Raw genomic sequence first — 8,557 nt, forward strand, 5'->3', positions numbered from 1 at the left:
AGCCTGTATCTCTTTGTGAGGAGGAGATGATCCAGGTGCTTGTCCTTGCCAGTGTCTGTCTCCAGGGAGCATATTGGATTCTGGAGCCAGGAAGACAGGGAGTAAGCAGGGAAAGAGTGCTCTGGTTTTAACCTCATATATGCTGGGTTTAATGTGGGGAAACTGATATGAGAGTTGGTATCAATTATGCCTGTGAGGAGATTATTATAAAACTATAGTTAAAGCCAGTAGCACAGGGGTAAGTGTTCAGTAAATGATGACGATTGCTACTATTTTTAACTTTCAGTTTAAACCTTACATTCAGTTCTCTTATGATCTTTTGATATAGATTATGTTTTACAGTTTTAATTCCTCAAATGTCTGTAACAAGAAAACCCATTCACACATTTTGTTCCCCTTGATCTTAACCTTTTTAGGCATCGTTAGCACTTGCAGATGAAGAAACAGGGAGAGCTGTTGACTTGCCTTCTGACTGGCGGCTGGACTCTGCTCTCCTGACCCTGTCCCCTCTCTGCCCACGATGCCGAGCTGCCCTCCATATGCTGGTCTGGGGGCTCAGCCTGATTGTTTTCATTTAACTCTTTTATATAAATTGTTTTCTATAAAAATTGACAGTTTAGAAATCTGTATTGTCTCAATTACAAGTCTTGAGCTTCGCTACCCTCGTCTCAGACCACTCTCCCCTGTTCACCACACTCCGGCCCACCTGGCCTCCCAGATCCTTGAACATGACAAGCACATTCCATTCTCCGGGCTTCGGTGTAAGCTGTTCCATCTGTCTGGGATGCTGTTCCCTCAGATAGGCATGGCTCATTCACTTACTTCATCTGGTCTCTGCTCCAGTGTCACCATCTCAGGCCTTCCCTGACCATCAGAGCTACAATCTGTCACTCTGTCTAAAGGTGTTCTCTGTCCCACTACTCTGCTTTATTTGTCTTCACAACACCTCACAGAGGGGACAGCACATTATTTATTTAGTTCCTTTTTGCTATCTGCCTTCCCCACTAAAATGTAAGCTCTTCATAGGCAGGGTGTTTATTCACTGCTGTGTCCTGAGCATCTCATTCTGCGCCAGGCTCACAGAAGGTGACTCAATAAATTTGCATGGATTTGTTGAATGAATCAATGAGGCATTGTCGGGAGAGGTGATCCGTGGGCCCTGAGCACCTCTGCACCTTCACATGGGGCAGGCCAAGAACACCAGGTCCTGACTGCTCATTACCCAGCCGTAGCTCAGAGTTGTGTTTGCACAGAGTGACCTTGACAGATGAGGTACCTCTCTCCCTGGGCAAAGGGCAACTTGCATCTGCTTACTATTAAAGTGGTAAATCGTCCAAGCTCAGTGTCCCTTTCTTGTAACACAGCCCACTCTCTGTGCAGGCGTCCATCACGGGCCCTTTCTATCTCCCCCGTGGGACTTGGGAAATATGGAAAGCCAGAACAAATGAACAGGGAGCTCAAGCTACAGCTTCTGCCCAGGGGAATAAAGTTTTTTGTCTCTGACCCATGAGTCTCATGTCTCCTGAGAGCATCTGTGAAACAGTTACAGGGCAACTTGTTAGCTCACAAGGAGGGAAAATTCCAGACCCTGTGCAGTGCTTGACAGACATTTGGTTTGCTGATTTTTAAATTATTAGCAGAATTCTTTTGCCCTTTTGAGATTATTTCCTTGATATATTTTCTCCCAAAGTTAGTAAGTAAGTTAAAATGTAGAAACAGTGTGATTGTTCTTTTTACATATTTCCAAATTGTACCTCAGAGAGTTTTAATGGATTCGCCATTCTCTTGGCCCTGGCTTTGGAGAAACAAGAGAGAGATGGACAGCTTTGCCAAAATCAATTTGTTATCATTAGAAGAAAAATGTTTAATTGGTATATAATGATATGTTTTACCTGTTTTGATTTGCATTTCTTCAATAGCTAAAAACCTGCGTTTTTCCTCATGGTGGTTTATTATCTATGTATCCTTGTGTGCAAGCTGTTCCTCCTCTTTTAACTACCTTATGCAGGAGGCTGAGTGCTGAACTTATGAATATTGATCAATTTCAATGTAATTAGCAGATTTTCATCCATGGTGTTGTCACGCTTTTTCCTTTGTCATTTCTCTCCTTGCATTTATTCTGTTACATTTTGTTGAATAACTTTTTCTTTCATATAGTAGGACACATTGACCTTATCTCCATCAATGTCCTTAATTTACCCTGTAATCATAAGTTGCTTTCCTGTTCTTTATTTCTGTTATTGAAGTTTACGAATAGATTGAGGAATTTGACCCTCTGATTCCTCTAGAGTCGTTATTGTGACGTAGCAGGAGATGGTGGTTGAGCCTTCTCGAGCCCGTGCGTGTGTAATCCTGTCCAGTGAAGCCCGGCCCTGATTATTGAGTGCACGAGCCTGTGCCATTGTGATGGTACAAAGGTGGGTAAGAGGTTGTCCAGATCTTGGAGGATCTTTCACCGACCAGAGAACAAAACCTTCCTATCTGATAAGCAGAATGCAGCAAAATGTGCTAACAGCTGATGAGAGTTTAAATGAAGGTTTCTGGGTTTGCTGGGGAGACAAATCACCTGCCATGAGGAGGACCGGAGAAGGTCTCTGGAGGGAGGCAGCTTTTGACCTGGACGTTAAAACATGGGAGGATTTTCACCAACAGAGGTGGGGAGGGAGCAGGAGGGAGGCAAACCCAGCAGGAGGAAGAGGGCGAGCAAAGGCTTGGAGGCAAAAGATGAAGAAAACAAATCAATCAGAGCAGTAGAGGGTCATCCAGAAGGCCCAGCATGGACCCCATGAGAGTTCCTTCGCTTCTGGTTCATCAGCTTTTGCTTTTAAGGAAAACATAGTAGAACATTTCTATCCTCTTTAGTCAGCGGATCCTGCTAGTTCTCTTTAGTGCATTCATGTGTCTCCCACGCTTAGCTTTTTGTGCTGTTATTAAAAAGCATCCCTTCCTTGATGTTATTGCCCTTGTGTTCTTACAGATGATTTCTAAGATCATTTTAGCAGGCTTTCTTCCTATTGGTTCATCAAGTCTCAAACAAGTGTTACCTCCTTTGAGAAGCTGGTCTGATCCCCACCTCTGTCCCACCCTGACTCAGCCGCTACCCTTCCTCTGGCTGACCCCTGAAGCCAGGCCTGTGACTGGGACAGGTTCCTGCTTCTCCACTAAATGGCAGCATCCCTGAGAATATGGGCCTCTCCCTGCTCTTCCTCCTGGGGTCTACACAGGGCCTGGTGTGGCTCAGTAAACCTGCATGAATGAATGAATGAATGAATGAATGGGTGAAGACAGCTACAAAGAGAACCGAGAACCATCTCAGTGAAGATGGAGAACAGCGAGGGTGTGTAAAGATATCAGGGAAGACGACTGATCATAGAAGGTGAGGAGATGGGATCTGCTAAGCATGAAGCCAAGGAGAAGTAGAGAAACAGCAAAAGAGAGGGGAGGAAAGATAGAGTTTCAAAAAAACTGGAGAAAACATGTTTGTAGTCAGGACAGGGTTGAGAAGAAGTGTGTGTGTCCCAGCTCAAACATCACTGTCTCAGAAGGGTCTAATTCATTAGTTCTCAAATTTCAGCGGACGTCAGAGTCACCTGGAGAGCTTGTTAAAACACAGGTTGCTGGGACCGTCTCCAGAGTGAGGACTGAGCTGAGGGCCAAGAGTTTGCCTTTTTAACAAGCTCCCAGGTGATGTTGGTGCTGCTGGTCCAGGGAACCATCAGTCTAAAGGAGGTTTCCAGCCGTTCTCCATCCACTTTCCATTTTCCTTATGTGACTCATCAACCTCCGTTGTATGCCAAGCGCTTTACATAAATTAACACATTTAATTTTTACAGCAACCTTATGAGATACTTTTATTACCTCCATTCTATACATGAAGGAAGAGACAAGAGAAATTGAATTATGGACCAAAATCATGTACTTAGTTAAGCTCTAAAGTCTGTTTGACTACAAGACCAATTTGAAATGCTATAAAGAATTCCCATGGGGTCTGTCAGCTGTGGGATCTTGGACAAGCTCCTCACCTCTGTATGCCTCAGTGTCTTATAAAATGGGGATTCTAGAAGCACAAATCTCATAGGGTTATTGGGAGGATTAAAGGAGTGAATTCACAAGAGCCATTATAATTATGATCTGAAGTGTACATGATTCTTAGGGGTCTACCCTCCCAACTAGAACATAAATCCCACGAAGACGAGAAGTTTGTCGTGTTGGTTGCTGGGACCCCAGAACCTAGAACAAAACTTGATGCTCACTAGACGCTCCATAAATATATCTTGTTGTGTTTTTTGCCAGACGACCTTTTCTCTTAAAATCAATAGTATTAGTATTTTTGAGATTCAGTTTTTATTATATTTGCATTTGAACATCTAAATGCATTGACTACCTCCATCGAGGTCAGCTTCTCAGCCTAAGCACTATAGACACTTTGGGCTAGATAATTCTTAGTTGGGGAGGAGCCGTGTTGTAGGATGTTTAGAAGCATCTTTGACCTCTGCTCACTAGATGCCAGTAGAAACTTCCCAGTTGTGACAACCAAAAATATCTCCAGACATTGCCAAATGTCCCCTGGGGAATCACAATTGCTGCACTGAGAGCCACTGACAGATAATTCAGGTGTCTCTCTCCAGCTGGCATCTTCCCTCTCAAATGTCCCACTTGACCACAGGAAGCCTTAATTCTACCAGGTTCCCCTCTTGCAGTTTTCCAGAGAATGTTCCTCAACGTTGGCATGGATCCCCATGTGATAACCGATATTCTTTACAAGGACTTACACAGAGAAAACCGTGGGGTGCCGAATTTGGCTGTTCGGAATCACCCTATTGCAAGGATTGACCACCGCCCTCCATGTGCGGGCCCTTGAGGATTTCTCACCTCCCTGGAGTTCCAGCCTCGTCCCTCCGTCCTCACATCCCAGCCCGTTTCTGGGGTGTCTGGCCGTCCGAATGTCTACTCACATCAGAAACAAGTGTTCCTCCCAAGGCCTTGTCTTAGTCCCTCCGCTCACCTGGGCAAAACCAACACCCCAGAGACGGACGTTCCCTGAAATCAGAGTGATTCCATCTGCACTGACACCTAACGGGAAGCTTTAAAAAGAAAGCATGAAATGAAGACACGCCACTTCATCCATCCTGCTACCATTCCAGCTCCATTTTGCTCCTAACACAGATGGTTAAACTCTTGAACAAGAATGCTTCTGCTTGCACACACACACACACAAACACACCTCAAGAACAAATAAAATTTTTTAAGGACAGCGTAATCTAAATCTACATTTGGAGGAGTATTTTTCCTCAAAAAGGAATGCGATCTGCAGAGAAGCATTCCACACACCATGAAAATGCTCTGTTATGGGGCCATGCAGACCAGTTTCCCCACTGCGCTTCCTGAACCTCTGTTCCAGAAAGGATTGCTCCTTTGCCTTGGCATAACCAAATCACTCAAAGGAACTGCCTGCCAGCAAAGGTGAAATTCAGGCCTCCCCGACCAGAGAAACCAAAAAGGTGCCTGCAACTGTCAGATGGCCGTCTCCCCTCCTCACGCCCACTGCTTGTCTTGGTCAAGGTTTTCAAAAGCATATGGGCTATTCTCAGCTAGGTACCCATTCCATCCATAGTTGGAAATACACCTCGAAAGATATCCTCTAGACATTAACACATGCCCCGGTGTCATCTGCCTTTATAAAACTATTTTTAACCACATTTCTTCAATTATGTTTTACATTGAAATTTAAAGAGAGTTTATTTCTCTCCTGTGCTATAAACTACCATTATCGGTCCTCAGCCATCCAGAGATTGGGTTGTGTTGGGTTGAAGATGCGGTCTTTCTCACCTGGAACACAGGAGGCAACTGATCTGGGTCTGATGTTGGTCCCAGCCTCCCCATCGCTGTGGCTTTGCTATAAAATAAAAGTGGGCAGAAGTAATTTCCACTTGTCTCCAACCCACTACCAAAGCACTGTTAATGATCAGATGCCGATGGAGAAGAGAGAACACGTTCAGGAGAACGCTAGCTGTAATTGGCATTGTTTTTCCACTGTGTGGGAGTTGAAGCTAATTTGTTTGCAGGAATGTGGGGAGAGATGGTGCCTTAGAGTAAGTGTTCCTCCTTTTACTCTTGGAGTTTTAATTAGCAGACGGGCTCTTTTTTTCCCCCTAGCTGCTTTCTTTTACATGCTGGAAGGTAGGGTTTTGTGTTTTGGGGTTTTTTTTCCCCATGCGTTCAAAGCTCGACTGTTAAAAATCCATCCTTTCTCACTAAAGCAAAGTGCTCTAGCAAAGACTCTTGGTGTCTGGGTTTATGGGTGTGGATGTAGGTGAAAGTATTGGGCTAGAGATATTAATTTGGATGTAAGCCAGAGACTGGAGAATGATGGAGAGAGTGCGGACAGACAGGAGAAGGACAGAGCCCTGAGCCCTCCACCACAAGCAGTGGGGAAGATGAGGGGACCGAGTGAAGGACACTGGGAGGAGCAGCCAGTGGAGGAGGAGGAAAACCGGGAGAGTGAGGGCTCCTGGGAGCACGGAAGGCAGTGTCTCAAGGCGGAGGGAGCGGTCCACTCCGTCAAGCGCTGAGAAGTCCATGACCGCGGGGTTTAGCACAGTGCTTGTGGTCTGCACAGAGAGAAGCTCCAGAGCGACCAGCAGCAACTTCAGGGTAGCGAGGGAGGGGAACCCTGGGAGGGGGATTAGCTTTATACAGCACATTCCATTTCCTTTATCAAATTAAAAATATCTCTGAAGCGAGTATGGTTAAAGTTGTATTTACTTCTATTTAATCTGGGTATTGGATTCATGAGTGTTTGTTACATTATTTCCTTTATTTTTCTATATGTTTAAAATGTTGCCTAATTACAAAGAAGAAAAACCATTTATACATAAATATTTAAAACAAGTATGCATAAAATATTTTTAGAATGATGCCCAAGAAACTGGTAAATAGTTGTCACTGGCATGTTGGCATGTGTTATGACTTTCGTGGGCCCTAGGCAAATTTGCCTCTTTTAAAAAATATTAAAAATTATGTTTTATAATTGCCTTGCTATAAAGACAAATATTCAGGCTGGATTCCTTATTATATGTTCGTTATTGTTATGTTCATTTTTTCCTCTGATTGTAAAAGAAATTAAAATTAAAACATTTCCGGGAGCCCCTGAAAGTCTTGTGGTCATGTGTGCGGTGGCCTGTGGACAGGAGGACAGAGGACAGAGAGAGGAGTGCTGACTCTCCTGGCCCCTCCCTGCCAGGCCTGGATCCAGAGGGAGGCTGCGTTCCTATGTGGCCACAGCTCCTGCCAGGTGGCCCCTCAGGCTCCTGCTGGGCTGGTCCTGGTCCCCCACCCTTGCCGGCCCCCTAGCCCTGCCCATACCTGCAGTCCCACCAGAACCTCTCTGTAGATAGTCCTCAGGAGGGCCCTCTGTGCTGGCTGGCCCCTGGCTCACCCGCCTCCACACCCTGGGCAATGTCCTGCTGGACTTGGAATGGGCTGAGGTGCCTCCCTTGTCCCCAGCCCAGATCCACCCACCATGGCCTAACTTAGGGTTTAAAACTTCCACTTCTGCTGGAGGCATCAAAAGGCAGCTGTTTAAGAGGCAAGTACTACCTGGACCCGTTACCAATTGGTGTAGCAGAAAGTCAGACGCATCTGAATTTGAATCCTGAGTAACTTCGGGCAAGACACTTACGCTCTCTGAGTCTCAGTTCTCTCCTTTGTAAGTGAGGGCACTTGTACCACCTTCTTGGATTGTTGTGAGGAGTAAATGGATCAGCAGCGAGCCCGGCACATGGCAGACACCAGGAGCAGGTCTCTGGGGAGTTTAGCATCTGAATGACCCCACGTGACCCGCCCTGGGGGAGGGCAGACACCTCTGTCCCCATTTACAGAGAAGAGGAGTCCAGAGCAGCAGCAAGGGCCCCAGCAGGACTGGAACTCAGGGGTCCCAGTGCCCAGGCCGGGCCTCCACCACCTACCTTCTTTATTCCTTTGTCTTCAGTATTTGCGTTTGTCCTACTCCATCCCTCAAGGGTTTGCTGTCACCTATAATAATCTAAAAAATAATTCTTAAAACTTTGGTGCATCCAAGGACACTATCAAGAAAGTGAAAAGACAACCTACAGAATGGGAGAAAATGTTTGCAATTCATTTATCTGCTAAGGTTCTAGTATTCAGCATATTTAAAGAACTCTTTAAATTCAATGGTGAAAAGACAAATAACTCAAGTAAAAATCAGCAAAGCATTTGACTAGACATTCCTACAAAGAAGATATACAAATGGCCAATAAGTACACGGCAAAACACGCAACATCACTCGTCATTAGGGAAATGCAAGTCAAACCTCAAAGAGAGAACACATCACGGCCACCAGGCTGACTTTAATCAAAAAGATGGCCAATAACAAGTGTTGGCGAGGATGCGGGGAAATCAGGACCTTTGTACATTGTCAGTGGGAATATAAAATGGTTCAGCCACTCTGGAAAACAGTTTGGTGGTTCCTCAAAAGTTGAACATGCAGTGACCAGGGCCAACCCCGTGGCGTGGTGGTGAAGTTCGGTGCACTCTG

This window comes from Equus asinus, chromosome 4 (assembly GCF_041296235.1).
Source record: "Equus asinus isolate D_3611 breed Donkey chromosome 4, EquAss-T2T_v2, whole genome shotgun sequence".
NCBI lineage: Eukaryota > Metazoa > Chordata > Mammalia > Perissodactyla > Equidae > Equus > Equus asinus.